The sequence below is a fragment of the Microcaecilia unicolor genome, chromosome 7 (genome assembly GCF_901765095.1).
Source record: "Microcaecilia unicolor chromosome 7, aMicUni1.1, whole genome shotgun sequence".
NCBI classification, from domain to species: Eukaryota; Metazoa; Chordata; class Amphibia; order Gymnophiona; family Siphonopidae; genus Microcaecilia; species Microcaecilia unicolor.
This window is the reverse complement of record NC_044037.1, coordinates 59,770,068-59,779,094: the sequence shown is the minus strand read 5'-3', so window position 1 is coordinate 59,779,094 and position 9,027 is coordinate 59,770,068.

The following is a 9,027-nucleotide window of genomic DNA, read 5'->3' as shown; positions in this document are numbered from 1 at the left end:
AGATTTCCCGGGCCCAACCCCCAACGATGGCCTTGCACCAATGATCAAAAGATACTGCTTTGCCAGCCACAGGTCCTTCTTCCTGCCACATCCTGCCTATCCAGAAACAGGAAGTTACTTCACAGGAGGCGGGAAGCGGCAGGAGGAAGGACCTGTAGCCAGCAGAGCACTCTCTCTCATTCACTGTGGTGGGGGGAGCAGCGGTGGTGGGGAGCAGTGGCGGCAATGGCATCAGACGGGGGAGCAGTGTCAGCAGTGCGAGGGGGCAGCAATGGGGCCCTGAAGATTGTTTGCCCCGGTCCCTGCTTTGTCTCTCGGCAGCCCTTGACTGAACAGTTTCTTCTATTATTTATGTATTTCCCTTCTTTCTGTTTTTCAAACTGTAACTTTCCCTGATATGTGCTGTTTTCTGTTTGGTTCTTTAATTTTGAATATGTATCTAGTAATATTTTGTTGTTGTTGTTGTTGTTGTTTTCTTTTCATTGTGGTTTTGTTTTAGTATTATTTCATGTTGTTTTTCCCTAATGGAGAATGCACACTGCTGTGCTGTCTGTTTTGAACCAAGAGGAGTATATTAAATATTTCAAATAAATAACAACAAATAAAATTATAACAAAGATTGCATAATTAATGCAATTTCCAAAATTCATTCATACTGGTAAATAGCTATTTGAAAATTGCCCACCTTTCCTGATGGTTCTTTGAGATATACTGAAAGCCTTGTGGGTGCTGAGGAAAGGGAGATGGTCACAAGGGGGCACCATTATTACATAGTAACGTGGTAGCATAGTAGATGACGGCAGAGAAAGACCTGTACAGTCCATCCAGTCTGCCCAACAAGATGAACTCATATTTGCTATTTTATTATTATTGTGAGACTAGATGCAGAGAAGGCATTTGGGAGCTCGTATATCAAGCTGCAGTAGGGCTACCACGGCAATGGTGTGCTTCAAAATGGCCCTACTGCTGGGCTCACTCAGGAACCCGGTGGTAGTTACGACTTCCCCTGCATGCCATTTCTGGTGCTAGGACCATTTTTTTCTAGCGCCAGGAGTTTACCTGGCAGTAATCACTGTCCAGTTATCACCAGGTTAGTGCAGGAGCCCTTACCATCTCCTAAATATGAGGAGGTAAGGGCTCTGGGAGTAAATGGCCACACACCAATGTGCTAACTTAGCACATGGCCATTTACTTCCCACTGCTATGGTAAAAGGGGACCTCGGTGCATAGCAAACCCATATGTTGACGCCACCATGGGCCCCCTTTTACAGCAGCTCAGTAAAAGGACCCCTTGATAAAGTTCTTTGGAATTACCTTTTCTGGATCTAAGGCAATTTTGGAATTAATGGACCTTTCTTAAATTGAGTATAGGCTCTATACAAAAACCTGGCTTCTCAGTTGTTAATAAATGGGAGTTTAATGGTTTAACTTGTTGAAATAGATAGGGCTGCTTATTGTCCCCACTTTTGTTTGTTCTGTCTTTTGAAACCCTGGTGGCCAAAATTAAATAGGATTCATCTATAGCAGGCATTTATATAGGTAGTCGTGAATACAAAATAAACCTTTTTGCAGACGATATGCTCCTATTCATCAAAGTGCCCGTACTGATCTAATCAAAACCTTTAGTTCTTTTGCTGGGTTAGCCATTAAATTTGGCAAGTCAGAAGCTCAGTCGATGTCCCATCCATGTGAAAGTATAGGTGATAGGGATTTACCATTGAAATGGATAGAAAGGGGAATGAAATACCTGGGGGTTTACTTGAGTGGGTTTTTTTTTTCAATGCAGAAGTGGAGTGGGTATATCCTAGAAACATCAATGAAAAGTTGGAGATGGTACAACAGCTATATCAACAATTTAGGGAACTGTCTTAATTTGATTACTTCCATGATATGGTGGCATCACACACCTAAAATAGAGTATACTAAACTGGTTCTAGATTACCACCAGGGAGAAATCCGGTTGCCTGACCTTTGAGCTTACAACTTAGCAGCTCTTCTATGCTGGGTTCACAGGATCCATTTAGGTTACACCCCAGTAGAATTTAGGTCCACCTGGTGTCTACCATGTGCTCCTTTTAATACATTACAGATGTATAGTAAGGAAATTCAAATTTGGGGACATGCACAATCCTTTCTTATATGCTCTGAGTAAAGCAAGGATTTGGTGGAGATGTAGGGTAGAGGTTGCTGAGAAGGGTGCTCCATTCACTCAGTTGGTAGGCAATCCACAAATTTTAGTAGGCATGCACTCTGGTAAGTTTGAGTATTGGTACAGGAAGGGCTGTGTATATAGAGCAATTGTTGGAAATAGGGGGATGTACTCTCCTGACTTTATCTCTAGTGAATAAATAGGCACTTCCTCAGTCACCATTTTTTTTTACAATATTTGCAGACACAGCATTACTTCTTGTCATTAGAAAATTGGAATTGGAATCAAATGCAATTTACTAAATTAGATAACATCTTCCTAGTGCTGCCCCCTCAGCTGAACAGGCTCTTGCAGTGGTAATGATAGATCATAGAATAGCCTCAGATATAGAAATCTTAGCAAGGACATGGGAACAAGACATTGTTGAGGAACTCTCACCACATTCTTTGACCTATTTGTTTGCAAGTATCACATCAATCACTCCACATGTAATCTTGCAAGAAATTCAGTTCAACATTTTAAACAGGGTGTGTATCACCAAAAAAAGGGAGGGGGGAAGCTATTGGGAGAATGAAATGTACAATAAATGTGAGAGAGGGGATGCTGATTTATTCCTTTCTGAAATGCTCATACTTAAAATCACTATCGAAGAATGCATTAGAGTTTATAGAGCAGATGTGCACAGTGATATGGGATGCTGCTGTTGGGGCTGGTAGACCCTCTGAAACACTTTGGCATTCAAAACCATCAGAAGAAATTTATATCATTGGCACTGTTATTTGCATCTCTCTAAAGTGAAATGGGGAAGAGAAGGGCTGGTATATTGATATATAAGGATCTGAACAAGATTTTTATTTTATAGATATTGAATAGGATTGTTTGGTTCATCATTACAGCAAAGTATTTGCTAGTGTTACTTATAGCTATATGTTTTCTGGAATGAAGAAGTTGATGTTATGAAGGAACTTTAATTTTAAAAAATACTTTAAAAAAAAAAAAAAGGAAAATTGTCCACCCTTTCTCGTGGTTGTTTTTTTGTGACTTTCAGAAATGATTGTTTTACTTTTGTCTCAGCTGCTATTTGCCAGCTCTTAGAAACTGCAACCCCAGGTGACTGTTTAATCTGTCTAATGGCTAAGGGGCCGATGCTCGAAAGTCGCTGTTAAAAACCGTGTGCGTTTGAGATCTGCAATGGAAGTTACCGATTTCAAAAATAGCAAGCGATGCTCAAAGAAAATTGCATGCAAATGAGCTGCACACAATTTCAGCAAGCAGCTCGGTAAGGAAAGCACCTAGCACATGTGTAGAACAGTCACCCATTAAGTGTTCATGCTATATGCATGCCCAAGAAAAAAAAAGCTACAATGCATGTACTGTGGACATGCCTCCACAAACATGTACCATGGTCATGCCTCCACAACGTGCTTTTTTTTTTTTTTAGTTTCATGACAACTTTTTTACAGTTTCTTTTTGTAGGGTTCCATGACAACTTTCATACCCCGAGGGGTTCATTGTTTATATGTACACGTATGAAAGTCATGTGTAGCTTTTTTCCAGCTGTGAGTGTCATGTACTCTATGCGCCTCCACAACATGCTTCCACCTTCTTTCTTTGTTCCATGACAACCTTTTCACAGTGCTGTTATGTGTGGGACACATGAACATGGCATATTAAAATTTGACAGCAGACTGCTCCACTGAGAAGTCGCCATCATGATAATGGCAGCTCCAGACCTCCTGGACAATTTTGCTCATTAAAGGAAAGCACTCCTTCTGTGCATCGCTCGGAAATGGCTATGCATCACCCAGAATGTTCATTTTTAATACTATTCAGCTTGTTGTAGTGCATTTGCATATGATTACTGTTGGCTGCTCTTGCGAACAGTAAGATCGAAACAGAACCCCTTTGTGTATTACTCGCTGAATAACATGAACACTGAATTGACTAAAACCAGTCTAAATGGGACGTTGCTAGCATAGTAAACTTTGTGCATTGGCTCCTAAGTCAATTTTCAGGGGCCCTTTTACTAAAGAGTGCTGGATTTTGCAGTTACCGCAGCTTAATGCAGGATATTGTAATGCAATAGCTGCCAATCTAATATAGCAACTAATAAGGGTGATTCTTGCATTTTGTTTTACTGGTCCCATGTTAAAATGCCAAGTAGCACACAGTTCTGAGATCGGAGTTAGCACAGAAACAAGGGTCCTTTTATTAAAGCTGAGCTTATGCTAACGGACATTAGCGTGTGCTAAGTACCAAGTGGTCCATAGTATAAAATAGGACGTGCAGCATTTAGCATGTGCTAATGTCTATTAGCACTCTAAACTCAAAAAAGATATAGTGGAATTAGAAAAGGTGCAGAGAAGGGCGACAAAAATGATAAAGGGGATGGGACGACTTCCCTATCAGGAAAGGCTAAAGCAGCTAGGACTCTTCAGCTTGGAGAAAAGGTGGCTGAGGGGAGATATGATAGAGGTCTATAAAATAATAAGTGGAGTTGAACGGGTAGATGTGAAGCGTCTGTTCACGCTTTCCAAAAATACTAGGACTAGGGGGCATGCGATGAAGCTACAATGTAGTAAATTTAAAATGAATCAGAGAAAATTTTTCTTCACTCAACGTGTAATTAAACTCTGGAATTCGTTGCCAGAGAATGTGGTAAAGGCGGTTAGCTTAGCGGAGTTTTAAAAAGGTTTGGACGGCTTCCTAAATGAAAAATCCATAGACCGTTATTAAATGGGGAAAATCCACTATTTCTGGGATAAGCAGTATAAAATGTTCTATACATTTTTGGGATTTTGCCGGGTATCTGTGACCTGGATTGGCCACTGTTGAAAAAAGGATGCTGGGCTCGATGGACCTTTGGTCTTTCCTAGTATGGCAATACTTATGTACGTATGTACTTAAACTGTAGTAAAATGGCCTCTTAATGACTTCTGTTTAGGATATGGGAAGTGAGCCCGAGCTAACTGAAGAACTGCTTGTTAGCACACAGTATTTACCCGGTGATATCTGGAAATACTGCAATTGTCCATTCTCCATCCAAAGCACTAATACACAATTTACCATGTGGTAACTGCTAAAATATTGCAAAACCTCTTAACTTGGGTTGTACATTAGCAGTCTCCGTGCAGTAAACCACGAAGGGCCCCTAAATGCAATGAGGCTCTTGTATTCTTAAAACAATACTTCTCATGACCAGAAAATTACAGCCTCAATAATTCCATTATTTTCTCTTTTACCTACAAAGTCTTGAAACTTTAAATGCGTTGACATGTTGTCTCCCTCCTAAATACAGTATTTACTCTCCAAATAAATGTACCAACAGTATGAATACATGGTAAGTCAGATATTAACCCCCTTTTACACATTGCAGCAATTAGCTATTAATGAGTAATTGTGCAGTTAAATCATGCCATTTCCACAACATAAACAATGAACTACCCCTGGATTTCAAAATAAATGTGTTTTAACATTAAAGATGAAGTTAGATTCTTATGGGATGAAGCAACAAGAAGCCCCAGCAGTATGTTTGTTATTAACTCAGAGTCCACAGCTGTTAATATAATTATACCTATAATGAAATTTGTACTCCTGCCACTGATGCTAGCTAAAGTTTGTCATCCAAAGTAATGACAACAATTAAACTGAAGTGAGTAAGACCCTCCGAGACTGAACATATAGGGGGAAAGAGGTATGGTTGGGAAGGCTGGACAGGGAGGAATATTTCACCACTGTACCAACAAATGACGTTTTTTTTGTATCCCACCATAAATAATATTGTGCTACTGTGGATCCTCTCTAGGTCATAAACTTTAGTTCCCTTAATTTATCTCAATATTTCTAAAAATATATTTTGGTCAAAAGTTGTTTTTATATATTTTCAGGGATTTTTTTAAAAAATGTTGCTCCATCTCACTATGGTAGACATATACTCTCTCATTCTGTCATCTTCCATGCTCATTTTCGCACTTGCATATGCAGGTTATAGAATAATGACAGTTACATAACTTAATTGATAAATTAGGTACTAATTGAGGGGGATAATCGAACGGGGATGCCCATCTCCATGGCCGCCCATCTCCGAGGATGGGGACGCGAAGGGGCGGGACAGAACGTATTATCGAAAAAGGTGGGCGATAATACGGTTGGTGCCGGCCAAATTCCTAGGATTTGGGCAGATTTGAGATGGTCGGCATCGGTTTTCAGCGATAATGGAAACAGAAGCCGGCCATCTCAAAAATGACCAAATCCAAGCCCTTTAGTCGTGGGAGGGGCCAGGATTCGTAGTACACTGGTCCCCCTCACATGCCAGGACACCAACCGGGCACTCTAAGGGGCACTTTTAAAAATAAAAAAAAAAACCACATTAAAATACTTCCCAGGTGCATAGCTCCCTTACCTTGGGTGCTGAGCCCCCCAAATCCCCCCAAAACCCACTCCCCACAACTCTACACCATTACCATAGCACTTATGGGTGAAGGGGGCACCTATATGTGGGTACAGTGGGTTTTGGAGGGCTTCCATTTACCACCACAAGTGTAACAAGTAAGGGGGATGGGCCTGGGTCCACCTGCCTGAAGTGCACTGCACCCACTAAAAACTGCTCCAGGGACCTGCATACTGCTGTCATGGAGCTGGGTATGATATTTCAGGCTGGCATAGAGGCTGGCAAAAAAATGTTTTTTAAGTTCATTTTTTTTTTTTGGTGGGAGGGGGTTAGTGACCACTGGGGGAGTCAGGGGAGGTCATCCCCGATTCCCTCTAATGGTCATCTGGGCAGTTTGGGCACTTTTTTGGGACTTGGACTTAAAAAAAAAAGGGTCCAAAAAAGCGGACCAAATTCTTGCTAGGGCCGCCCTTCTTTTTTCCATTATCGGCCGAGGGCACCCATCTCTTAAGCACGCCCTGGCATGCCCCTGTCCCGCCTTCGCTACCCTTCCGACATGCCCCAGGAACTTTGTTCGTCCCCCTGATGGACTGCAGTTGGGGGCGCCCAAAATCGGCTTTCGATTATACCGATTTGGGCGCCCGCGAGAGAAGTGTGGCCATCTCCCAATTTGGGTCGGAAGATGGCTGCCCTTCTCTTTCGAAAATAAGCTGGATTGGCACTTAAACAGTTTATAACTGGTGCTAGATGGCACATGCATTACTACACTTAGGGGGGTCTTTTACAAAGGCGTATCAGCATTTTTAGCACATGCTAATGATTAGCTAGAGATGCCCATTCGAATATATTATCTATTTATTTGTGACATTTATATCCGACATTATCCCAAACAAGTTTGAGTTCAATGTGGCTTACAATAAACAGTATAGGATACATAAATAATAATAATAATAATAATAATAATAATATGGTGCCTCTAGCGTTTAGCACATGCTTCTTTTTAGCGTGCACTAAAAATGCTAGTGTGCCTTTTCAAAAAGAATCCTTAGTCTTAATTCTATAAATTTAGGGGCCCTTATACTAAGGTACATTAGGTGCTAATGTGTGCCTAACGCATCTTACAATGGCAAGTACCATAAGATGCGTTTAGATGTCCTGCACTAACTTCCAAATGTGTGTGCACTAACCACTCACTAAAAATGTTTTTTGGAATGGGCATGTCAGGTAGCAGAGAGTGCTAAATAATTAACACATCTACATTAGGGAATGGGACTTGATAAATTGCTGATTAACAGCTGCAGTAAAAATGGCATTAGCACATAGGAAAAACCCAATATTCAACTGGTGGCGGACAGTGCTTTTGCTATCTGCTGCCAGCGTTAAACCCAGATAGTCAGGGCCATTTCCAGCAACAAGCATTTAATATTCGATTTCAGATTTTGACCGCGGTAACTTAACTGGTTATGCATCTAGTCAGAGCTAACCAGTTAAGTGCTTAGTGGTTAAAGATAGGCCTGCTATTTATGCGGCCTATTTTAACTGCTAAACATAGCTGGTTTGGCACTGAATATCCATGCCTAACTAGCTATGTCACGCGATATAGCCAGTTAGCGGCTTGCCACTAACTGTGGATATTCAGTGGGAGATAACCAGTTATCTCCTGCTGAATATTCACGGTTAGGTGCTAAAATGCTATTTAACTGGCCAGAAAACATTACTGGCCGCTTAAATAGTTTTGAACAACGGACCGTTGTGCATAACTATTAGGATGTGTGAACGAGGAACGAGGAAAGAGTAGGGGCAGGTCGGTGATACTCTGCACTTATACGCTAAGGTTATAGAATACTATTAGTTATGCATGGCACTTACCCGGCGGTAATCGGCAGTATACATGCACTGTTAGCACCTGGTTAATGCGTGAGACCTTACTGCTAAGTCAGTGGGCTGTGGTAAGGTCTCATGCTGAAAATGGATGCGCGCTGGTTTTAATTTTGCCGCATGTCCATTTTCAGCCACACAAAAAAGGCCTTTTTTGCAGGGGCACTGAAAAATGGACCTGCACATGTCCAAAACATGCACCTACATCAGCACAGGCCATTTTCCGGCGCACCTTATTAAAAGGGCCCCTAAATGAGATATTCAGCACTTAACCAGATATGGGTTACCGCATAAAGATAGGACTGAATTTTATGCAGTCCTATTTATGCAGTTATCTGGCTGGTTAAGTGCTGAATGGTGGCACTTCACCATCCAAGTGCTGACTCTGCCCTCGGAACTCAGCCATAATAGTTTTCAGTTCAGTGCTAACCAGCTATTTTCAGTGGCATTTAACTGGTTAGTGCCACTGAAAATTAATAGTTAGCTCCAACTGTTGTGCTAACAGGTTCGTTAATTAAATTGTGTGGATAAATTGGGCACCTACCCAAATTTGTGTTCACATTTTTAAGGACCGTTTATAGATTTCCCCTGCACGTCTAAGTACATGGAG